The sequence below is a fragment of the Canis lupus genome, chromosome 6 (genome assembly GCF_011100685.1).
Source record: "Canis lupus familiaris isolate Mischka breed German Shepherd chromosome 6, alternate assembly UU_Cfam_GSD_1.0, whole genome shotgun sequence".
Lineage (NCBI taxonomy): Eukaryota > Metazoa > Chordata > Mammalia > Carnivora > Canidae > Canis > Canis lupus.
In genome coordinates, this window is record NC_049227.1 from 59,605,373 (window position 1) to 59,632,167 (window position 26,795).

The 26,795-nt window shown below is 41.0% G+C and overlaps 1 protein-coding gene across 1 annotated transcript in view; it reads right to left on the minus strand.

Moving 5' to 3' along the window:
• The window catches only part of LRRC8B (leucine rich repeat containing 8 VRAC subunit B), a 104,099-nt gene extending 93,826 nt beyond the window's left edge, over positions 1-10,273 (minus strand). The window contains exon 1 of the mRNA XM_038541444.1: positions 10,235-10,273. The gene's annotated coding sequence lies outside the window, so the exon portion shown is untranslated. The remainder of the gene's footprint in view (positions 1-10,234) is intronic.
• Positions 10,274-26,795: the final 16,522 nt, after the last annotated feature.

The following is a 26,795-nucleotide window of genomic DNA, read 5'->3' on the forward strand; positions in this document are numbered from 1 at the left end:
CTCTCCACAGAGACCTGGCAGGCCAGAAAGGGCTGGCAGGATATATTCAGGGTCCTAAATGAAAAGAACATGCAACCAAGAATACTTTATCCAGCAAGGCTCTCATTCAAAATGGAAGGAGAGATAAAGAGCTTCCAAGACAGGCAGCAACTAAAAGAATATGTGACCTCCAAACCAGCTCTGCAAGAAATTTTAAGGGGGCCTCTTAAAATTCCCCTTTAAGAAGAAGTTCAGTGGAACAGTCCACAAAAACAAAGACTGAATAGATATCATGATGACACTAAACTCATATCTCTCAATAGTAACTCTGAATGTGAACGGGCTTAATGACCCCATCAAAAGGCGCAGGGTTTCAGACTGGATAAAAAAGCAGGACCCATCTATTTGCTGTCTACAAGAGACTCATTTTAGACAGAAGGACACCTACAGCCTGAAAATAAAAGGTTGGAGAACCATTTACCATTCGAATGGTCCTCAAAAGAAAGCAGGGGTAGCCATCCTTATATCAGATAAACTAAAATTTACCCCAAAGACTGTAGTGAGAGATGAAGAGGGACACTATATCATACTTAAAGGATCTATTCAACAAGAGGACTTAACAATCCTCAATATATATGCTCCAAATGTGGGAGCTGCCAAATATATAAATCAATTATTAACCAAAGTGAAGAAATACTTAGATAATAATACACTTATACTTGGTGACTTCAATCTAGCTCTTTCTATACTCGATAGGTCTTCTAAGCAAAACATCTCCAAAGAAACGAGAGCTTTAAATGATACACTGGACCAGATGGATTTCACAGATATCTACAGAACTTTACATCCAAACTCAACTGAATACACATTCTTCTCAAGCGCACATGGAACTTTCTCCAGAATAGACCACATATTGGGTCACAAATCGGGTCTGAACCGATACCAAAAGATTGGGATTGTCCCCTGCATATTCTCGGACCATAATGCCTTGAAATTAGAACTAAATCACAACAAGAAGTTTGGAAGGACCTCAAACACATGGAGGTTAAGGACCATCCTGCTAAAAGATAAAAGGGTCAACCAGGAAATTAAGGAAGAATTAAAAAGATTCATGGAAACTAATGAGAATGAAGATACAACCGTTCAAAATCTTTGGGATGCAGCAAAAGCAGTCCTAAGGGGGAAATACATCGCAATACAAGCATCCATTCAAAAACTGGAAAGAACTCAAATACAAAAGCTAACCTTACACATAAAGGAGCTAGAGAAAAAACAGCAAATAGATCCTACACCCAAGAGAAGAAGGGAGCTAATAAAGATTCGAGCAGAACTCAACGAAATCGAGACCAGAAGAACTGTGGAACAGATCAACAGAACCAGGAGTTGGTTCTTTGAAAGAATTAATAAGATAGATAAACCATTAGCCAGCCTTATTAAAAAGAAGAGAGAGAAGACTCAAATTAATAAAATCATGAATGAGAAAGGAGAGATCACTACCAACACCAAGGAAATACAAACGATTTTAAAAACCTATTATGAACAGCTATACGCCAATAAATTAGGCAATCTAGAAGAAATGGACGCATTCCTGGAAAGCCACAAACTACCAAAACTGGAACAGGAAGAAATAGAAAACCTGAACAGGCCAATAACCAGGGAGGAAATTGAAGCAGTCATCAAAAACCTCCCAAGACACAAGAGTCCAGGGCCAGATGGCTTCCCAGGAGAATTTTATCAAACATTTAAAGAAGAAATCATACCTATTCTCCTAAAGCTGTTTGGAAAGATAGAAAGAGATGGAGTACTTCCAAATTCGTTCTATGAAGCCAGCATCACCTTAATTCCAAAGCCAGACAAAGACCCCGCCAAAAAGGAGAATTACAGACCAATATCCCTGATGAACATGGATGCAAAAATTCTCAACAAGATACTGGCCAATAGGATCCAACAGTACATTAAGAAAATTATTCACCATGACCAAGTAGGATTTATCCCTGGGACACAAGGCTGGTTCAACACCCGTAAAACAATCAATGTGATTCATCATATCAGCAAGAGAAAAACCAAGAACCATATGATCCTCTCATTGGATGCAGAGAAAGCATTCGACAAAATACAGCATCCATTCCTGATCAAAACTCTTCAGAGTGTAGGGATAGAGGGAACATTCCTCGACATCTTAAAAGCCATCTATGAAAAGCCCACAGCAAATATCATTCTCAATGGGGAAGCACTGGGAGCCTTTCCCCTAAGATCAGGAACAAGACAGGGATGTCCACTCTCACCACTGCTATTCAACATAGTACTGGAAGTCCTAGCCTCAGCAATCAGACAACAAAAAGACATTAAAGGCATTCAAATTGGCAAAGAAGAAGTCAAACTCTCCCTCTTCGCCGATGACATGATACTCTACATAGAAAACCCAAAAGTCTCCACCCCAAGATTGCTAGAACTCATACAGCAATTCGGTAGCGTGGCAGGATACAAAATCAATGCCCAGAAGTCAGTGGCATTTCTATACACTAACAATGAGACTGAAGAAAGAGAAATTAAGGAGTCAATCCCATTTACAATTGCACCCAAAAGCATAAGATACCTAGGAATAAACCTCACCAAAGATGTAAAGGATCTATACCCTCAAAACTATAGAACACTTCTGAAAGAAATTGAGGAAGACACAAAGAGATGGAAAAATATTCCATGCTCATGGATTGGCAGAATTAATATTGTGAAAATGTCAATGTTACCCAGGGCAATATACACGTTTAATGCAATCCCTATCAAAATACCATGGACTTTCTTCAGAGAGTTAGAACAAATTATTTTAAGATTTGTGTGGAATCAGAAAAGACCCCGAATAGCCAGGGGAATTTTAAAAAAGAAAACCATAGCTGGGGGCATCACAATGCCAGATTTCAGGTTGTACTACAAAGCTGTGGTCATCAAGACAGTGTGGTACTGGCACAAAAACAGACACATAGATCAGTGGAACAGAACAGAGAATCCAGAAGTGGACCCTGAACTTTATGGGCAACTAATATTCGATAAAGGAGGAAAGACTATCCATTGGAAGAAAGACAGTCTCTTCAATAAATGGTGCTGGGAAAATTGGACATCCACATGCAGAAGAATGAAACTAGACCACTCTCTTTCACCATACACAAAGATAAACTCAAAATGGATGAAAGATCTAAATGTGAGACAAGATTCCATCAAAATCCTAGAGAAGAACACAGGCAACACCCTTTTTGAACTCGGCCATAGTAACTTCTTGCAAGATACATCCACGAAGGCAAAAGAAACAAAAGCAAAAATGAACTATTGGGACTTCATCAAGATAAGAAGCTTTTGCACAGCAAAGGATACAGTCAACAAAACTCAAAGACAACCTACAGAATGGGAGAAGATATTTGCAAATGACATATCAGATAAAGGGCTAGTTTCCAAGATCTATAAAGAACTTCTTAAACTCAACACCAAAGAAACAAACAATCCAATCATGAAATGGGCAAAAGAGATGAACAGAAATCTCACAGAAGAAGACATAGACATGGCCAACATGCACATGAGAAAATGCTCTGCATCACTTGCCATCAGGGAAATACAAATCAAAACCACAATGAGATACCACCTCACACCAGTGAGAATGGGAAAAATTAACAAGGCAGGAAACAACAAATGTTGGAGAGGATGTGGAGAAAAGGGAACCCTCTTACACTGTTGGTGGGAATGTGAACTGGTGCAGCCACTCTGGAAAACTGTGTGGAGGTTCCTCAAACAGTTAAAAATATACCTGCCCTACGACCCAGCAATTGCACTGTTGGGGATTTACCCCAAAGATACAAATGCAATGAAACGCCGGGACACCTGCACCCCGATGTTTCTAACAGCAATGGCCACGATAGCCAAACTGTGGAAGGAGCCTCGGTGTCCAACGAAAGATGAATGGATAAAGAAGATGTGGTTTATGTATACAATGGAATATTACTCAGCTATTAGAAATGACAAATACCCACCATTTGCTTCAACGTGGATGGAACTGGAGGGTATTATGCTGAGTGAAGTAAGTCAGTCGGAGAAGGACAAACATTATATGTTCTCATTCATTTGGGGAATATAAATAATAGTGAAAGGGAAAATAAGGGAAGGGAGAAGAAATGTGTGGGAAATATCAGAAAGGGAGACAGAACATAAAGACTGCTAACTCTGGGAAACGAACTAGGGGTGGTAGAAGGGGAGGAGGGCGGGGGGTGGGAGTGAATGGGTGACGGGCACTGGGTGTTATTCTGTATGTTAGTAAATTGAACACCAATAAAAAAAATAAAAAAAAAAAAAAAAAAAAAAAAAATCTGTATTTAAACTCTGCTAATGTAGCATGAATAAATTATAAAATAATTAAATTATTTCTGAATTATGTAGCCCCTTTCAGAGTATCACATTGAGAAGGTATAGCTTATATGCACTTCCTTTAAAGATGGCTCTAAGCATTATGAAATGCCTTCTTTGGAATGGTGCTGGAAACCTGTGACACATTACGATTCATGCCTAGGGGCAGGCTCATTTCATGTTTGAGCTCATTTCAAACTACACTCCCACACCATCTCTTTACTTCAGCTCACTGGCCAATTTTTTTCTTCCTCAAGTCATCATTTAACCTCTGACCATAGGACATTCACATGTGCTTCTATACCACCTGTACTTCCCTTTAAAAAAATAAAAAAAGATTTTATTTATTTGAAAGAGAGAGCATGAGCAGAAGGAGAGACAGAGGGAGCAGAGGGAGAGGGGGAGGGAGAAGGAGACTCCCTGCAGAGCAGGGAGCCCAATGCAGGCTTGATCCCAGGATCATGAGATCAAGACCTGACCTGAGCTGAAAGCAGACACAACCGACTGAGCCATCCAGGTTTCCCTTTCCTTCTTAACAACTTTTGTAGTGGCAATTTTTCACTTGCCACTTACATTTACTTGCTTCATTCACCTGTCTCCTTTAGTAACCTGCAACCTCCATGGGGGCAGGACCATGTACATTTTTGCTTACCTTCTATCCCCAGAACCTGGCACAGTACCTGGCACACAGGAGCTGTTTACTAAATAGATGCTAAAAAAATACTATGAAATATAGTCATTGGTGGAAATGCTTCAGCTTCTGAAAGCAGATCAACAACAACAACAACAAAAAAAAATCATTCAAGCCAAGGTTGAAGAAGGTTAAGGCTGAGCTGTTCTGTTTTTGATTAAAAAAAAAAAAAAAAAGAAACAGGAAAGACTTTGCTGCTATTTGTGTTTAAACTGATTTTGGAGACAATTCTCAAAAAGTGTACACCAATTTAACAATACTTATTTGGATATGTATGAAGATGAACAATTTTAAAACTTTTTAAAAATGGAATGAGTTCATTCTCAGAAAGATTCACCCAGATTAAGCCAAATTAAAAAAAAAAAAAGTTACCACTTAATTTATCAGGCAGTTTATTAGAGACTCTACTTTAATCCTCCCGATTCTTACCCTCAACTTGAAGATAAGAAAATTGAGGATACGAGGATACAAGAGGCTATGGTTGCATCCTGAGTAAGTGGCAGAGCCAGGTTTCACATGCAGGTCTATTTGATTATAAGAGCTATATTTTTAATCTAAGCCATGTGTTAAGCTCAGAAGTAAATGCTGATAGTAATAATGCATTGCACTCTCCCATGAAAAGGCAAATGACTACAAACAGTCTCATTCTACCAACTGGGGCAAATATTTAAGTTTAATTTAAAAAATTAGGATTTGGATGCCAAGGATTAGCAGGGAAACTAGACAATTTATGACAAAGGAATATAGAGACACATGAACTATCATTTACTGAAAGCTTGTTTTATGCCAGCTATTGTATTAGATGCCTTAATGTTAATATTTCCTTTAATTTTAAGCATCCTGTAAAGTAGGAAATAATAGTCAAGAAAGAAGAGGTGTAGAATAACTGTGGTGTTTGGCTGCCATAATGTTCCTTCCCTCCTTCCTAAGGATGTGAATCATTCACATTGAATGGGGCCCAAGGTTGTTGAGAATAAGGACAATATTCTCCAGTCTCTATTCTAGCTAGGTGAGGTCACATTACCAAGTTCTGGCCAAAGAGATGTGACAAGGAGTGTATGATGAAATTTCTGTAAGAGATCATGGTCTCTTGCCTTTCCCCTTTTTTCCTACCTTCCTTTCCTCCTTTCTACTACTTGGAACCGAAGTGTGATGGCGAAGGCTCCATCTAGGACCATGAAGTTGAGGGCCTCTTCTGATGTGTCATAGATCTGTAAGATGGAATCAGCCTAGGTCTCAAAAGGCTGTAAAATCATTATACCAGCCTGGATTGTCTCTCCAAAAACTTTTTTTTAGTGAAAGAGAAACAACACTTTGTTTAAACCACTGTTCTTTGCAGTCTCTGTAACTGGCAGCTAATCTTAACTAACCCAGCAACTAGTTCATCAGGTCCCTCTACAAAGTCCACACTCAGGCAGAAGCTGAAGAACTCCTGTTTATCATTTGCAATATATTGGGGGAAGAGGGCAATGTAAAAATGGTGAAAAGGAATTTGATGGAAGAAAAGTAGTAAGGTTCAAATATGCTCTCAAATCTGCACACCTGAGAAAGGATTGGAAGGAATATGGTACTCAACAATAAAGAATTTAGTCTCCATCAGGAATGGGTGGGGGGAGAGCTCAGTCACCTGCACAGGGCTGGCAATGGAAAAGAAACAGAAGCAGTGCAGCTGGGAGCTTCTGAGAAAGATGCTGTTGGCATGTTGGCTGAGGAGTAAGCACTGGGGAATGGAGCCCTGGAAATGGCCACAGGATGAGACTGACAAGAAGGAAGAATTACAAGGAACTCTGAAATTGAAGAAGCAGGAGATGAAGTTCAAAGATACACAGTCTGGAAAGGGACAAGCAGAAGCATGTGACCCGTATCAAAGACAGCATAAAGGTCGAAAAGGCAAAAGGAAAGTTCAAGAACAGAGCTCCGACAACTCATTTTTATTCATTTCCTTTACACAGGTTCACAACAGCATCGAAGACGTGAATTTAAATTGTATTGCAATTGAGCAGAATCCTAAATGAGAGGAAGTCATAGAACAGGGAGTTTATTATTACCCTTTCCTCAATTTCTAAATGAACAACAGTGGTTAAGACCTTAGCAGAGAGATTCAGTGATTAGAATTAGGCCTCATTTTATTTAAGATCAATCTTCATAATTCAGAAAAGGAAAAATAATGTCCGCCAAAGACATTATTTTATTTACTTTTAAAAAAGATTTTATTTATTTATTTATGAGAGAGAGAGAGGCAGAGACACACACAGGCAGAGGGAGAAGCAGGCTCCACGCAGGGAGCCTGACATGGGACTGGATCCCGGGTCTCCAGGATCACGCCCTGGGCTGAAGGCGATGCTAAACTGCTGAGCCACCCAGGCTGCCCAAAGACATTATTTTAAATGACAGAAAAAAAAAAAAATTCACAATAAAGGTATGTGGAAAGTGTAGAAAATATAGATGGGAAATAAAATGAAAGTAGGTGATAGCAATAAAAGTAAAGACAGGAATATGAAAATATACACGGCAGAGATCAGAATGCATTCTACAGCTGGTGAAAAAAAAATCCTATGCTAGAACTGGACCTCCCAGATTCCCTTTGAGTGGTCACAGGCCTGAACTGTTTGTGGAACATCCAGCATTCTCTTAGTCAGGGGGACCAGGGAGGGACATGCTACGTGGAAGGCAATGCAAACCATTCCACCAAGTCTGGAGTAACACGACAGGTCTGGCGTATGTTCATCTCTGATATTTTCAGTGTATGCTAGAAGGAGGATGGAAAGGAGAAACAAAAATAAAATGTGGAAATTCAACTTGAGAGACACCAAATAAAACCTAAGGATTAAATAGGCTGGGTTCTTTTTCTGTATGAGCAGTAAAAAAAAAAAAAAAAAAAAATTAGAAAAGCATATAAAAATACTCAGATACCATTAAGAAGGATTTGAAAATAAAATTTAACTCGTTCACAAATAAAAACTTTGGCTAAAGCATGAATCTTCTAACTACTAAAATATTTGCCCGCTTCAAGGAAACAAGACAAAAACAACACAAATTTCAGGCCACTGCAGGAAAATTACCCACACAGTCTTATACAACTTGGAGTGACAATGGAATATTATTGAGCGCTAAAAAGAAATGTGCTATCAAGCCATGAAAAGACCTAGAGGATACTTAAATGCATAACACTAAGTGGAAGAAGCCAGTCTGGAAAGGCTACAGACTGCATGATTCCAACTATGGCATCCTGGAAAAGGCAAAACTATGGAGACCATGAGAGGATCAGTGGTCGTTAGTGGGGAGGGAAGGATGCAAGGTGGAGCACAAAGGATTTTTTAGGGCAGTGATAATGTGATCTAGGACCACAGTCTGTTATGAAACTGGTGGATACGCGTCACCATACATTTGTACACCAAGAGTGAACCCTAATGTAAACTATGGACTTTGGGTGATAACGAAGTATCAGGGTAGGCTCACTGAGTGTAACGAATGTACCACTCTGGCAAGGGCATGTTGATAATGGGGCAGGCTACACATGGGTGGGGGGGGGCTTTAAGGGAAACCTCTGCACTTTCCTTTCAATTTTGCTGTGAACCTAAAGTTGCTCTAAAAAATAAAGTCCAAAAAAAAAAAAAAAAAAAAAAACCAACTTGGAGGATCCGGTATCTTTTTTCAGTTGTATTGATTAGGGCCATTTTCATCTTAATTAACGTGGTGCTTTCACTGTGAGGATTCCGAAGAATGAAACAGCAACGTGGAATGGTCTCACAAAAGCAAATCTTACCAAATAGTCAAATAAAATCACTCCATATGTGAAAATACACGTTAGGCTGGATATGTTGGAACACCCTTCCGGGTGAAGAAAAACAGAACAAGTTTGAAAGAATAGTAAATTTAATTCTAAAGTGGAGATTTTTATTTTTTGCTGTAATAAAAACACTTTAGGGGGGTAGTGGGTACAAGAAAAAGTGCCGTGACTCAAGTGTACATACAATCTGTGACAACTTTGCCTCCCTCGTTACTTGAACTAAAAAGTAATGTCACACATGGTAAGGCTTATATTCTTAAATCACACAGGCCCAACTACTTGGGGGATTAGCTGTCACTTTATATCCTCTTCACGAGTGGTGCTACCGACTAGGAAGGCCAGGGGCCAAAGAAAGTCACCTTGGCACCCACGACTCAAAGGAGCAGTTTTGGTTTCTCAGGAGGTGCAACCTGGACATCCTGGGAATGCGGTTATCCTGCGTTTTGACTTCTTTTGAGCACTTCAAGCCTACACTTGGGTGTCAGGGACAGAACAGTCTGATGAAGACACAGGCCATCTGATTTTCTCCTAGAAAGCGGGGCACAAATGGACTATTTCACTGGCTACATATCTGCAATTTAAGATTTCCCTACTGCCATCTCTTCACGGAGTCTCAAAAACAGTTCTCAGGCAAGGCAGACGTATTGGAGAAAGTTCAGGCGCAGGGTTCTGTTTCGAAATTTCCTTTTCTTGGGAAGGGAAAGGGGGTCGCGGAGAGTCTTTCTTGCACCAAGCGCAAGTCTTCCACAAATGTCATCTGACTGGAGGCAACCTATGGACTTTGGGAAGTCAGTTGGGACAGAGTCACGAGCCAGCACCTCTGACCTCTCGGGACCTGCTCGCCTGGAGCCCGGGAGCCCGGGAGGACAGTGCTGGCTTCCCCGCGTGGGCAGAGGTCGCCCCCGCCGCGCCCTTCCCGGCAGGGGAGCAGCGCCAGCGCCGTCAGACGCGGGGACCCGGGGTCCGGGCAGCGGCGGCGGCAGCAGCGCCGGGGCGGGAGGGGGCGGGGGGCCGGGCGGGCGCCCCCGGGAGAGGTGCGCTCGCCCCCGTCCGGCCCCGCCCCGCGCCCCGCACCGCGCCCGGACCAGCGGCGGCGCCCGGACCCCGCGGCGGCGCGGACACCCAGGGGCCCTCCTGGCCGCGGCCGCCCGCCCCGTCGCCCGAACGACCCCGGCACCCGGCGGCGCCCCTTCTCGGGGAGGGGGCTCGCTCCCGCTCTCCGGGGGCGCCCGGGCAGCCGCGCCGCCGCGCCACCTGCCCGCAGGCCCGGCTCGAGCCGCAGGTGAGCCTCGCACCTGCGCGCGGCCCCACCTGCTGCGCCCCGCGCCCCGCGCCCCGCGCCCCGGGCTCCGCCGCCGCCAGCGGGGGGCGCCCCGCCGCGACCCTACCTGCCTGCGCGACCCCGGCCCCGGGCGCCCGCGCTCCCCGCCGCGTGCCCCGCGCCCCCGGACGCCGCCCCGCGGGCTCGGTCCCGGCTGCCGGCCGCGGCGGGCTCAGCGGGAAGCCCCGGCGCTGCCGGGCTCGCCGCCTCCGACCGGCTCCATTGTGACGCGGCGCGTCGGGCCGGCCAATCGCGGCGCGGCGGCGCGAACCGCTGACTCGGTTGGCGGGCGGGGGGGGCGGGGCCTGCGCGGCGGCGGCGGCGGCGGCGGCGGCGGCGGCGGGGGAAGAGGACCGGGAGGGCGGCCGCCGCGGGACCCCGGCGCCCCGGGCCTCGCCCCCGCCCCCGCCCCCCCCCCCCAGCGCGCCGCGTGGCCCCGCGCTCCGCTCGCCGGCAGCCGGCCCGGGCGTGTCCGCGGGCGCCCCCGACCCGCTCGCTCTGGGCGTGTTGGGCCGCCGGGGAGCCCCGCCGGCGCACGTGGGAGCCCGCCCGCCCCGCGGCCCCGACCGGCCGCGCTCAGGTCCCCGGTGCGGGCCGCCCGCCTGGGCCCGGCTCGCTTCCCCCTGCGGCGGCGGCGGCGGGGGGGGGGGCGGGGGCGGGGGCGGGGGCGAGGTCGGGGCGCGCCGCGTCCTGGGGCAGAGAATTCGAACCCAGGAATTCGGGGGCTAAACCTTGTCGTTCTCCTTCAGGCCCCACTCGCATCCCCACCCCAGATTTATCTGGGTTTTTTAAATTTTATTATTATTATTTTATTTATTTCTGTATTTATTTATTATTTATTTATTTATTTTGCACAGAGTATCATCAACACAATGATTCAATTAGGCGACATTGATATCTCTCAGTTGCTATGGCAATCACATTCCCATTAGAAAAAAAAACCATGTTGGGATCCCCGGGTGGCTCAGCGGTTTAGCGCCGCCTTCGGCCCAGGGCGTGATCCTAGAGACCCGGGATCGAGTCCCGCATCGGGCTCCCTGCATGGAGCCTGCTTCTCCCTCTGCCTGTGTCTCTGCCTCCTCTCTCTCCCTCCCTCTTTCTCTCTCTCTCTCATGAATAAATAAAACCTTGGGGAAAAAAAAATGTTTGTACAGGGGCTTCCCAAAGGAATAAAATGAAGACCCTAAAAGCATTGGGGCGGCGTTATCTGGTGGGCTTGTGTAAATGTGAGTAAAGTCATTGGCGTGACTGAGTTCTGTGAGACCAAATTGTGTCCGCAAAGACTGTTGAGATTGGGACTACAATTTATATTACTCTGAAAGGACCCCTAACTCTGGGAAACGAACAAGGGGGTGGTGAAAAGGGAAGTGGACCGGGGATTAGGGTGACTGAGTGACGGGCACTGAGTGGGGGGGCACTTGATGGGGGATGAGCACTGGGTGTTATGCTATATGTTGGCAAATTGAACTCCAATAAAAAGAAATTTTAAAAAATAAGTAAATTACTCGGAGTAGGAAGCAGGCTGTCTCTCTGACACTGCTCTGTTCTTTCCTTGTCCACTCCATTCTGGGTTGGCAGCTGTCTTCTTGGAGGAAAGGTTGAAAGAACATTTCAGCACTTCCTCATTCATAGAGTTTTTTTTGAGTTTATATGTGAGATGCTGTGTGTGTGCAGATCTATTAAGCCAATTTAGGTTTAGGTGTGCTCCTCAAAGGGCTTACCACCTGGAGAGGAAGATAAACAGAATTAAATATGAAACCAGGAAAAAAGTGAGTGTTATAAGCTGATTATAAAGTCATGAGATTCAGAATTGAAAATGTCTAATTTTCCATATGTATCTTTGAATGTTTGGAAAGTACTTTTTCCCTTTCCTTCCAAATTCATGGACAGATAATCCATCTTCTATGACAGCAATATCACTACTTGTGTGACTGGGAGTAGTTATTTCACCTCCTTGGGAATCAAGCTCTTCGTTTATAAAAGATTATAAACTAGGTGATTGCTAAGATTCCAATTCTAATGATGGTATGAATTAAAAAGTGACTCCCAGGGACGCCTGGGTGGCTCAGCAGTTGAGCAGCTGCCTTCGGCTCAGGGCGTGAGTCCCAGGATCGAGTCCCACATCGGACTCCCAGCATGGAGCCTGCTTCTCCCTCTGCCTCTGTCTCTTGCTGTGTGTCTCTCAAGAATAAATAAATAAAATCTTAAAAAAAAAAAAAAGTGACTTCCATGCTAGGTAACACAAGTTACCATTAGCAAGAGGTTAAAGTCATCAAGTTCATTAAGACTGCATTAGCTCTGGGTTAATCTCAGGCATGTAGCTTATAAATATGTTTATTTTATCCCAAGTCTCATGAACTAAGTCGCCATCTATGATGGCAGCATTTATTACTGACACTGGAGAACACAGCCTTTTGAATTTGTGATATTGCTTCTGGGAATCCTCCTCTGAAACATCCAGTGTATGTTTCTCTTGTTTCTTCTTCCTCCTGTGATGCTTCATATAAGCTTCTGCTTGCATTACAGTGAGGAGAAAGAAGAATAACCTCTAATGCTAGTCCCTGAGAATTTTAATACTATGCACATGGTATGGGACCATAATGAGGAGAAAGTATTTACTAACTGGAAACTATTGGCATCCCAGGGTAGACCTTATAATGAGAAACACAAATCCTGTTTGGCTTTCATGTCTGTACCCAGTTTTACCACTACCTTATAATCTCTTTGGAAACAGAACCCGTGGAGTCTTAGAATATGACTTAGAATATGTCAGTCTTTACAGGATTACAGGAATATCTGAAATTCTCTAAGGGACTCTCTGATTAAGTTATTTTGGTAAAAAAAAAAAAAAAAGAAAAGAAAAGAAAAAATCTATGAGACTCAGTCACTATTTCCACAGTCAAATTAACTGAAGTCCAAAATATTGTCAGGCTACTTCTGAGCTGATTCTCTGAGAACAGAAAAACAAACAAACAAACAAAAAAACCCCCACATCTCTGAGTGTCATCAGCATAAGCTAAGCTCCATGTGGCTATGTTGATAAGAGTTTCATTTTTTCTGAATCTTGAGAAAATTGTTATGATTAATGGAAGACTGAATATTATCCAATATTAACAGTTCTTTTTCAATTCTGCATTCTAAAAATGATTTATGATAATAAAAATCCTCTTTCATTAAATTAATTAAACATTGATATCTACACAATATAAAAGAAAGACTGGGGATCTCTCAGAAGTGAGGGAGATAAATATAATAAATCATGTTCTGAAAGTTAAGGTTTTAAATATGGGGGGTATATCCAGATAGCATACAGGAGGTATACCCAGATGGTGTCTTTTTTTTTTTAAGATATTATTTATTTATTCATGAGAGACACAGAGAGGCAGAGACACAGAGGGAGAAGCAGACCCCATGCAGGGAGCCCAATGTGGGACTTGATCCCGGGTCTCCAGGATCACACCCTGGGCTGAAGGCAGGCCCCAAACCCCTGAGCCACTCAGGGATCCCCAGATGGCATCTACAGAGGAGAGTTGGCGGTCCACGTAGAGTTGAAGGAGAATCATACTGAGAACGGGTCTGAGGAAGTTTGGGTAGCTTTAAGATTCTAAACTGGAATATTACTTTTAAATATTGTCTCAGCATCATGGTTCAAGTTTGTTAGTTTTACTGAGATGTCAGGCCAAAAGAAAAGAATAAAAATTAGAAGTTATTTACAGTTTTGCATTCTCAGAGAGTTTGCCTGAATCCCCTGTTTCGGCTTAATGGCCAAGCACGTTGTTATTGATAAAGAATTTTTATTTTTGGCCAACACTTCACCATGTTTTCCTGACCTTTTCAATCTACTTGTTTCAGAGGTTTCACATGAGTGTTCCTGGGCCTAAGGAAAATTCTGAGAATAACCCCCGAGGATGAGCTCAGTGGTGGGAATTCTGAGGACAGGATGAGTAGGACATTGCACATGTGTTTGGAATAAAGTAGCCTGACCTAGAAATCCAAACTGCAATTGTGCAAGGCTGCTGTGCACTTCAGTGTGAGTTGATCCCTTATCATGGTCCCAGGCTGACATATTCATGTCGAGTTACTCTGTTCTCACCACCCACCCTGCTGATTGCACACACACACACACACACACACACACACCCCCGCCTTAACTGTATGCTGCCCCTTACTTATGAGAAAAGTGCTATAAAGGTGACCTCCAAGCCTCTTCTCCGAAGGAAAAACACCAATTCCTGCAGCAGGATACCCGACATCCCCAGCTGAACTGTCTTCTGGGAAGTTGTCCAAATATTTCTTTGAAAGTTTCCCATGCATCCCATTTAAAGAATACATACTGTCATCTGGGTCACATATTGGAATCCACCATACAGCAGCCAGCCTAGTTACTGACTTTTGTCCCTTTCTATCCATAAAAAGGAGGCGACTTCTAAGAAAATATTTGCAAGCGAAGCCAGGCTGAAAGCCTAGAATTAAAGCAGAGTTGGTGCTCCTCAGCTTCTGCTAAGTGATTTTAAAAAAGCCCTGCTGAGTTCTGCCTGTGACTGATACAGTGATTGCTGGGATCCCTGCAAGGAGTCGCACTGTGTTCCATGAACCACGTTGGAATCTGGGCAAGAGGTTTCCTGGTGGTGTTACCATGGCTGGTTTCTGAGGTTCAACATAGCAAACCCATCCATTGGTTGAGAGTAACTCAGGTCTCAAAGCAGCCATACCTTGATTTCTGCCCATTTTTTACCCTTCAGCAGCTGTGTGTAGGTGTGCACATGCCTGTGCATTTCTTGTCTGATATTAGGTCATTTGCTAATTATAGTATACATTGAAGGGCACCTGGGTGGCTCAGTTGTTGAGCATCTGCCTTTGGCTCAGGGCATGATTCCAGGGTCCTGGGATCGGATCCCACATCAGGCTCCCCTCATGGAGCCTGCTTCTCCCTCTGCCTATGTCTCTGCCTCTCTCTGTGTGTCTCTCATGAATAAATAAATAAAATCTTTAAAAAATAATATAATGTACTTTGAATACTGGACTTCAATTCTCATCTAAACCTATTTTTTTTTAAAGAGGGGGAATGGGAGAGAGAGAGAGGTAGGGGAGGGGCAGAGGGAGAGAGAGAATCTTAAGCAGGCTCCACACCCAGCATGGAGCCCAATGTGGGGCTCGATCTCACAACCCTGAGAGCATGACGTGAGCCAAAATTAAGAGTCAGACGTTTAACTGACTGAGCCACCCAGGCACCCCTAAACTGATTGTTTAAAGGTAGGAGCTACTATAGCACTGTGGTTTATTAAGAAGAAAAAATAATTGTAAAAGAACAGAATTCAGAACATTTTAGAGCTGGGGAAGAAAAAGATTACATGCAAGAAAGAGCACTGGACTTGGAGTCTTGGGTTCTACTGGTGGCTCTTCTGGCCATGAGACCTAGGTCAAGCCACTAACAGACTAGGGAGGAGTTTATATTTTACAAGGTATTTAATAGTATCCATCATGAACAATATAAGAAGATAGAAATAGTTCATTCATGTTTTAGAAGTCCCAGACTTCATTTCACTCATTCATTTATCATCCAACAAGCATTTATTCTATGCAAAATACCATACTAGTTTCTAGGGATACACTGGTCCACATGACAGATGTGGTCTCTGCCTTCCTGAGGTCCACAGTGTCTCAGCATTCCTCCAGAGAATGGTAGGCGGGATGTTATAAATCAATAAGGACTAACTAACCAAACTCCAGGCTGTCCCCACAACACCATCCTCTCTGGCTTGGGTTTCTGAACCCTGCATATCTAAATGCAGACACACTTTCCAATTACCTACTTATTCTACTGACTTATCCCTGTAAGCTTCTTTGCATCTAATTTACTAACTCCACCAAACTATTGTTTTCAGAGCATATAAGGGCAAAAGGACACTTACCCTCAAGAAGCATGAAGTTTTTAAAACTTGAAAAAATAGAGGTGAATAGGTCACCAGATAAGTGAGCAATATAGGACCCAGGAGAATCTTCTAACACAGGATACTGACATGGCTCAGAGCCTATGACTCAAATATACTTTATAATAGTTTAATTTGGGCAGTCCAGGTGGCTCAGGGTTTACCACCACCTTCAGCCCAGGGCGTGATCCTGAAGACCCGGGATCGAGTCCCACGTCGGGCTCCCTGCATGGAACCTGCTTCTCCCTCTGCCTCTCTCTCTCTCTCTCATGAATAAATAAATAAAATCTTAAAAAAATAGTTTAATTTAATCTAGTTACCTTATGAAAAAGGGCAGTAAGATAATAAAGCAGATGTTCTTTCTCATTGCAAAGCTGGTGGGCAAAAGTAGTAAGGCTTACACTGGTAGAGGAGAGTGTGGGTTAAGGTAGGAAAAACTTCTTGGAGAAATTGAGATCTGATGAGTGAATTAAAGAACTCAGAGCTTCCATGGAACCTGTTTTTTTAGTGAGTAGAACAGCTCTGGTGGCTGACAAAGGCCTTGTGTAGGTGGGGGAGTTACAGACAACTTGATTACAAGTAAAGATGAGGGGGAAGCATTTTGAAGGATGAAAACAGGTATATAGGTGAGTGGAAATTTTACAATTTTATCTTCATCTTTGAGTGAACTTGAATGTTAAACAGAATTCCTGGATTTACTAAACTTACTTATCAGTTCAATAAGCAAATATAATATTTTGCTCTTCAGGGTCCAGGACTAAAAAGATATGTGCATTCTGAGTAAATAACAAAAATGCAAATAATTTCTATTTGTAAGCTACTTTTGAGTTCACACCAATCACTCAATGTATGATAGTCATTTCTGAACCACATTCTCTTACTTCTTCTGTACTCTGTATACTAATAGTGCTGTCACCTATTAGCAGTCCCCGGCCTTGCTGAGGCACTCTGCTAAACCTCCTACAGCCCAGCCATCATTCAGAGGCCTAGTGGGCGGAAAGATGACAATTGCTTAATTGCAGATCCCTAACATCCTCTGGAGGATGAAGGCTACATCCATCACATATACTAGTATATCCCCAGAAACTGACACAGTGATTTTCTCATTCCGGGCACAGAATAAATATTTGCCAAATGATGAATGAATAAATGAAGTAAAAGAGGTCTGAAATTTCTAAAATGCACACATTCTCTATTTGGTATATTCCAGGGTCATCTGAGGATTTAAGCCCTAGCTCTGTCCACTTCAGGTCCCAGGTTTAATATGTTCTCACTGCATGAAGAAGCAACAAATTTAAGAGACTGGGATTTGGAAGTGCAAAGGAGTAGATAGGGACAATTTGAGAAGACAAGGGGATGATCGACAAAGCTGCAATATTTTCCAAAGTTAGCTAAAAAATATTTACTTATTACAAGATCACTTACATTTCTCATGGCAGTGGAGGTCTTCATCTCCTCTTTCTTGGTAACATATACATCCACATTGGCATTGGGCCATTTTTTCTAACGAGTGTCTTGTGGCTATGAAGTGTCATAATACCTTGAGATTTCTTTGATAACATTTGACCAGAGGATTGGCTTTGGAGAGGCCCAAACCCATGATGATTAGCATACAAGACGGCATGCAGGACAGTGCAAAAATGTGAGTTAACAAATTATGACTACTTTAGAAATAGCTACCTAAATATAGCCTAGTGGATAAAAGCATGGATTCTGGAGCAAGGCTACTTGGATTCAAACGTTGGCTTTGCCTTTATGAGCTGTTTAAGTTTTGTTATTACTTAATTTCTCTTAGCCTTAGTCTTCTATTTGAAAAATGGGTTGTGGTAAGGATTAGATGAGTAATATGGTTAGGATAGTTCCAGAAACATTAATTTAGCTCTTATCATGATCCTTGGTAAGTGACCCACTCTGAACTAAGAGTTCCCATGCACAAAATGAGAGATTTTGAGTAGATTGTCTTTGAGGCCCTTCTGAATCTATTGTTCTCAAACAAGGACAGTTGGTCTATGCATCTTTATACATATATATGTGTGTGGTTAGAGATAGGAAAGTGGATGATTAATTAGTAAATACTTTCTCTGATTGATGAAAGAAGGGGTTATTGGGAGATTAGACCAAGCTTCTGTACTAGACTCTAAATTTCTAGAGAGTGAAAAATATAAGGTTTCTTCTTCCATATCCCAAGGTCTAACATGGTATCTAGGGATAGTGAGTGCTCAATAAACTGCTAGCGAATGTGGAATAAATGCCTTTGTGTCTTATGTTCTCAGATGTGTGGGAATCAGAAAGGGTAGTAACTGCTTCCTAAGCCTTCTTTTAATTTTAGCATTACTTACACAAAATAATAAAAAGAAACATTAGTGCTCTCTACTGGAGATATTCATAGTGCAGGAATTCAGTTAATTAGCTTTTGATGGCAGATTCTGGTTTGAGTTCAGAAGTCCTGGATTTTAGAAATAGGATTTGGCAGATAGATACATTTTACTGTTTCAAAACATATCTGGAGATGACATGATTTGCACTCAAATTTCTTTGCCTTCTATTTCTGACCTTTCTTCAGAGCATTTGTATCTAAACATTTGTGCAAATTTTGTATTCTTTCTCACTCATTGTGAATAAGAAGAGAAGGGCAGCATTAATTAAAATATCAATATTGAGAAAGCAAAAAGACAAAACGATAAAAAAGACAAAAAACACAATATTTTAAGATAAGCAAAATATTTGTTGCCATTTCTTTAAAAAAGATATATGAATGGACAGTAAGCATATGAAAAGATACTCAACATCATTAGTCAGTAGAAAAATGCACATCAAAACCACAAGGAGATACTACTTCGGACTCATTAGGATGATTAAAATAAAAAGACAATGGCAAGTCTCAGTGAGGATGTGGAGATACTGGAGTCCTCGTAACATTGGTGATAGGATTGTAAAATGATGTACCCACATTGAAAGACAGCCTAGCAGCTTCTCAAAATGTTGAACATAGAATATCTCTATGACCCAGCAATTTTATTCCTCAAAATAAGTGAAATATCACCTTACAGAAACCTATACTTGAATGTTCATAGCAGCATTATTCATAATAACCAAAAGGTAGAAACAGCCCAGATGTACATCAACTGATGAATGGATAAAGAAATTGTGGTATATCCATATAACGGAATATTTTTTGGCCATAAAAAGTAATGCAGTATAGTCTACAACATAGACGGACCTGGGAAACATGTTAAATGAAAGAAATGAGTTGCAAAAGACCACATATCTTATGATTCCATTTATTTGAAATATCCAGAATAGGCAAATCCACACACAAATAGTTTGTTAAGGGTTGAGGGAGTAGGGGCAGAGAGTGACACCTAATGGGTGTTTATTTTGGGGGTGATGAAATGTTGTAACATTAGACAGTGATGATGATTACACAACTGTGTGCATAATACTAAAAGACAATGAATTGTATGCCTTAAAAAGATGAATTTTGTGGTGAATTACATCTCAATATAACTGCTATTAAACAAAATCAATGTCCTCTAAATACACCCAGTTGCAGTAACCATAGGACAAAATGTCAGGCTTTGGTGGATTTTTTAAACCTGTACTTTGCCATATAAAGATCTCCTGGAGAGGTAAACCTGTCAAGTGATTTCCGTTGTTTTGTTTTTTTTTTTTAATTTTAAAAGATTTTATTTCTTTATTCATGAGAGACACAGAGAGAGAGACAGAGACATAGGCAGGGGGAGAAGCAGGCTCCATGCAGGGAGCCCGATGTGGGACTCGATCCCAGAACTCTGGGATCACGCCCTGAGGCGAAGGCAGATGTTCAGCCACTAGCCACCCAGGCATCTCTGTTTTGTTTTGTTTTCAACTAAAAAAAATCATCTGAGGTTGTGTTTGTATAATGCCAAAACAACTGATTAAGAAGTAGAAGAAAGCAATTTGGTTATTTTGGTTCTATTGAATTTATAAACTTTTTACCTTCTTTTAGGCAAACTCTCAGGTATGCTAATTTTTTAAAATAAAAAATATACAAGAATGAATTCTGTATCAAGTACTCCCAAACTGTGCATCTGGACTTATAATGAATGCTTGCCAGGGCTTAAAAATGATATGGAATGTTATATACATATATATATATCTCCTTTTTTTTATGTCAATATTTGTTTCATATCTCTGGTGTTTTCTTGTTAGGTGCATGTGTTTATAATTATTGTACCTTCCTGATGGATTGATAGTTTCCTCATTATAAAATGTCCCTCCAGCTCTATTGTTGTTTACATGATGTATCTTTTTCTATCCTTTTACTTTCAATCTATTTGTAATTTAGAAACAAACTGTATCTCTTATATTTGGATCCTGTTTTTTTTTAAACCCAGTTTGACAAATTTTTGCCTTTTGATTGAAGTATTTAGTCCATTCACATTTGTTATGAGTACAGATGGACTTAAACTTACCATGTTGTTTTCTATATGCCTCAAGTCTTTTTTTTGTTCATCTATTTTTCCTTTAGTACTTACTTTTCATTAACTGAATATTTTCTAAAGTTGCATTTTCATTTCTTTAATGATTTTATTGCTATATGTTTTCAGTTATTTCCTTAGTGATTGCTTTAGGTCTTACCATGTAGATCTTAACTTATCAAAAAACAGCTCAGAATTATATTAACAATTCCAGTGAGATATAGAGACATCATTCCCATATAGCTCTATTCTCTTTTCTCTGTTATTGTGATATTATTATGTATTACCTCTCTGTATATTATAAACCCAATAACACATTGTTGTAATTATTATTACTTGTATGTCTTTTAAAGAAGCTGAGAGAAGGGGTACCTGGGTGGCTCAGTCAGTAAGCATATGCCTTCAGCTCAGGTCATGATCCTGGGGCCCTGGGATCGAGCCCCATGTCGGGCTCCCTGCTCAGTGGGGAGGTCTGCTTCTCCCTCTCCCTCTGCCGCACCTGCCCCTCCCTGCTCATTCTCTCTCACTCTCTCTATCAAATAAATAAAATCTTTTTTTTTTAAGAAGCTGAAAGAAGTGGAAAGAACAAGCACTTAATTTGCAACTTCTGTTATATTAACCATCTTATTTATCATCTGAGATCCCCTGCGTTTGTTCCTGTGGATTCAAGTTAACATCTGGAGTCAATTCTTGGCCCAGGACAGCTTTGTCCCCATTCACCTCCTTGTGCTATTATGTGCAAATACATTACATTTCTGTATGTTATAGGCCCAACAATACAATTGCATACATACGTATTATATTTTTATAATTACAGAATTACCTTTACGAGTACTCTTTGTGTGTATGGATTTAGATTACTTTCTGAGGTTACTTGCTTTCCAGTCTGTTGAATTTGCTTTAGTACTTCTTGAAAGACAGCTCTGCTAGCAACAGATTCTTTCAGTTTTTATTTATCCAAATGTCTTTATTTCACTTTCATTTCTGAATGATAAGATGCTTGGTTGACAGTTTTCCAAATTTGAAGAGTTTGATTATGTTATCCCATTGCCTTCAGACACCCATTATTTCTGATGAGAAGTTGACTGTTAATAGTAATTGAATTTCCTTATAAGTAAGGAATCATTTTTCTCTTGCTGCTTTCAAGATTTTCTTTGGCATTTTAACTACAGTGCATCTATTTATATATGAATCTCTTTGAGTTTACCTTCATTGTTTGTTGAACTCCCTGTATGTGTAGATTTATGGTTTTCAGAAAATTTGGGTAATTTTCAGCCATTAATTTTTCAAATATTTTCTGTTTTGTTCTCTCTGATCTTGTGGTACTGCCACAACATGTATTTTCTTGTACGTAACAGGGTCTCAAGTTTCTCTGAAGCTCTGTTTCTTTTTATTCATTCTTTTTTCTCTCTGTCCTCTGGCTTGTATAATTTTTGTTGATTATTTTTGAGTTCTCTACTTCTTTATTCTTCCAGTTCAAATTTTCAACTTAGCCTGTCTAGTGAACCTTCAGATTTCAGTTATTGCATTTTTCAACTCGAGAATTTCCATTTGGTTCTTTTCATAACTGCTATCTCTTCATTAATGTCCCCTGTTTAATGTAACATTGTCATCATACTTTACTAAAATTGTGGTTTCCTTTAGTTCTTTAAATATATTTATAATGGCTTCTTTGAAGTCTTTCTGACTAGTCTGACATCTGATCACTCTTACAGACAGTTCTGTTGCTTTTCTTCTGATATATGGGTCACATTTTCTTCCCGTTTGTTTTGTATGTTTCATATTTTTTGGAAACAGAATATTTTAGATCATATATTATAGCAACTTGGGTACTGGCTTCATCTCTCTCCTCATCTGGGGCTTGTTGTTATTAGCTTGTTTACTTATTTAGGGACTGGTTAGATTACTTTAGTGAAGTCTCTTCCCTGCTTCTCCTCTCCACCTTGATAAACACACATAAGATGAACCTCTGATGTTCCTCGGGGGCCCATCCTTGGATATGCTCACAGTCACTCTGGGGGGACAGTGGTTTTGGTGTGGTTCTCTGCCTGTTTATGTGCCCACATACATCTGCGTAGCTCCAGTAATTGCTCGTTGCTTGCTCTATTGTTTGTAATAATGCCCTGGGGAATAAATTGCTTCATATACTAATCCAATCAAATTTAGGCTCCTTTGGAGGGACAGTTCCTGACATCAGTGTCTGAGGTTTATTCAGACTCTAGGAAAGCTCTTCTACCTGTTTCTTTGCTTATTTTTCCCCAGCAACTCTTTAGTTCACAGCTTAGCCTATATTTCTCATGAATCTATCAGTCTCCTCCCAATTGTCTTCCACCAAAACCTGTACAGTTTTTGAAAGCACCCTTAGGCTTGAACTTCATATTCTGTTGCAAATGAAGTTAGTTTCTTTGGGGAAAGAGCTTGAGCTTTCTGTTCTATGGCCTGCTTTTTCTACCTGCCAAAATTTCTGAGCCACAGCTCTGGTACTGAGGGAAGGAACAATAGCTCACTTCTTCCTACGCAAAACCCTAGCTTAAAGAACTGAGAACTCAGTGGATGTGGGAGTAATAACACCAGGTGTCCTTGGCTTGTCTCCCTTGGCATTGTATCCCTGCCCTATGAGTTGAAGCAAGAGAAATTGGGACCTCAGTGTTCTATTGTGCCAAGGTAGAGACATTGTCCCCTGAGTGGAAGCTAGTAGAAGACTAGAGTTCCCTCCTCTTGGCTGCACTTGTCCAGACATTTGCCTTAGCAACTAGTAGGTAGGGACACCATGAGAAATGCTAATGTCTTATCTCTCCCAGGAAAATAGCCCTCCAATTAGAAGCTTGGGGAATTCAGAACCTTGTATTCTTGACTGTACTAGTCTGGAGTGGAGTTCCCATCTCATAGAGCTGGAAGTTAGCGGGGAGGGTATGGATATTATCTCAAATACGACAGGCTGTTTTATGGAGTTTTAGTAAATATTCTCAAGTAAATGTTTCCTCATTTACTGTATACCCATAGGGCCATTTCCATTTTTTATGTCCATGGGGTTAAGCATTTTTAAATGGTTGTTTTAGAAATACTTTCATTAGTTTTTTTTTTTTTTTTTTTTTTTACTTTCATTAGTTTTGCTGAGGAGTAACAGAGTTGCACACTGTCATGCCAGAAGTAGAGCTAGGAAAAGGAAACTTTGCTCCAGTATAGATAAGCATTGTCTTTAGCTGAGTGCTTGAAGTGTCTATGGTTGCTAGTGGAAAGCCGAAGATCTATTTGTAATCATAATAATAATGATAATTTGTTAGACTAGCATTCCAGAAGCAAGACTAAAATGGAAATCCCTTGTATGTGGTTTGTTGAGGGAATCTTCTTAGAAGAAAGCTTTTAGAGAACTGGTGATACGGGGATACACAAGTCCCCAGGCGTCTCTTGAGGGAGGTAGTGTGAGCCCTATAGCAGCCAATCAATACCCATCTCATCTAGGGATGGATACTCTGTCCTAGTAAAAAGATTTGGAGTGGAGTTCAACAGAGGTAAAGAAGAGTTCAAGAACTAAAGAAGAGAGAAATGAAAGAATAAGAGACAGTAGAGAAAAGAATTAAAAAAGCAAAAAGCAGGGGCATGCATGGGAGTGCCAGGGCAGGACTAACAATGTTCCCAGTGGTCATTCAGGAATACAAAGGCCCTTAGCTTTGGCCTAAGGCTTCTGAGATCAGCCTTGTCAGAGCCCAACAATGTTGCAATCTCCTTGGTTAATGTCATCCAAGGAGTGAAAATTTTGGGAACATTGCTCATGGACCCATTTCCACTCAATATGCTTAAATTATTTGGTTTAGCAAGGAGTAGAGCAATTTCCCTAAAGCAAGAGCCCTGCATGGCAAATATTTTCCTTCAGGTTAATTGGCAACTGAGAGACTTCAAGTGGTTGAAGTCTACATGCCCCCAAAGCCCCATTGTGGTTCAAGTGCTAAGTAGTTAGATACTATATGAACATCAATTTAAATACCACACTGCGGCAACCTCTTCAGAAAGAGCTATGTTTTTGTAAAAAGAAAATGCACACACCTGGTCTCTCTTTGGTATGTGACAGTGTGATATTTCTCAGTAAGAACAAAGTGAAGGAGGATTTACAGACTGAGCCTACTCATTGTTAGGAGTGACAAGTGCTTTCTTCTTTCACTGAAGATGTTTAATAAAGTAGATGGTAGAGACCATTTCAAAACCTTTTCTGTTAAGGTTAGGTTAAAGAGAAATTGCCATCCAGTAAGAATAATATTCCCTGAAATGGTAAGTTAGGTACCTAACTAAACCCCATATATGCCAGGGAACATGTAGTGGGGAGCTAGAAATCACTTTCTTTGTCTTGCTAATTTAAAATACATTAGCAGGTAAGTAACCCTCTCAGTAGCATTCAGGACTCCAAATGGTATGCCAGTTGAATACCACAGACATATTTAAAAGTGGTGATTTTAATCACAAAACCGTAATTCTCTTATTTTAAAACAGAAGTTTTGATTTCAGACCCAGAAAAAGCAGTGCGATCTGACAAGTTAATAACTTCAACAACAAAATCACAAAGACCTCATTGACATATGAATATTGGGGGAGTTATAAACAAAGACATTTGGGAGAAATTTAGATATATTATATTCAAATGGAATATTTTCTAAAATTTCCTCTAACATCTGCTTTTTCAATGGCAGCCAAGATTGGTAATATGATTGAATCATATTTTTAATCTCTTGGATTTCACATTGTTTAAATTTGTCATGCCAGAGTATTTGTTTAGCAGATGGCATTTCAATGCTTTTTTTTTTTTTTTTAAGGTTTCTTACAGCAGTTTCTAGAAGAATTTAAAACTAAATTGTCCTTAGGAAATTATTCCTTATCTCTTCTCATTGGAAATAAATTCAGAATTCACAATTGGATTAAGCAGAACACGTGAAACAATGGTACTAATGATTGGTATCTGTTGCTAGATGACCACTACTAACGTTCAATTCCTTACAAAATCAGATTGATCTGTAATTCACTATTATTTTTGTTATCATTTTGATTTTATGATGCAACAATGGAAGAGCACTTTAAGACTATAACAATATAAGATGAGAATCTATACATGATAATTTTTATACACTAGGAATAGTCTAGTGTTTCTGATTTCTGTCAACCGTATTCCATTTGCACTGAATTTTTATCTTCAATGGCCCTATCTTCCCCTTCAGGGTTTACAACTCCAAAGTCTACTGCAAATGGAGAGGATAAGACCCTCTCCATGCTTTCAATCTATTTCTCCTCTTGCTAACCCTTAAGATTCTGTCCCATTAAGCCAATTCAAGAAGTGTTAGTGGTTAATAATAGCTTAATATTTGCTGCAATCATAAAGTCATTAAACATCTATTATGTCCTAGGTTGGAGTATATGCTTATGTTTTATGTGATCACACACACACACACACACACACACATACACCCCTGCCCCCCACCGCAGGCAGTCAGTCCCTTTTCCACGGAAGACTGAAATGTAACAATGACCCCATGATTCTGAATAAATCCAATGTTATTATCTTCCTGATGACAGTATGTTTTTAGATAGGAAATATAATAAACATTATACAATATTCTTTTTCAAAGTCTACTGACATTGATGAATAAATATGTAATTATTGGCTTACAAAGAACTAAAAGAGATAGATCTCATTTGAGGCAAAGTATTCATAGGGGAGACAGAAACCCAGAATTATAAAACAGATTGAGGGATGCCTGGGTGGCTCAGCAGTTGAGAATCTGCCTTTGGCTCAGGTCGTGATCCCGGGGTCCTGGATCGAGTCCCCCATTAGGCTTCTCACAGGGAGCCTGCTTCTCCCTTTGCCTCTCTCTGCCTCTCTCTCTGTCTCTCATGAATAAATAAATAAAATCTTTAAAAATAAACATTGATTAGGGGTAGTTATTTATTCTAAGCAAGGATACTTTACAGGATTCTTTAAGTGTAAACTCTGATGTAAACATTAGTTTTAAAGATTTTATTTATTTATTTGAGAGAGAGTGAGAGAGAGCACAAGGAGAAGGGAGAAGCAGGCTGCCACCGAGAAGGGAGCCTGACCCTGGGCTCCATCCCAGGACCCCAAGATCATGACCTGACCGGAGACAGACGCTTAACCGATTGAGTCACCCCAGCGCTCCATTAAACATTAGTATTAATAAGATTTTTAAAAATTCAATTTGTGCACTAGCTTTAGGGGTATACCTATTACAGTTAT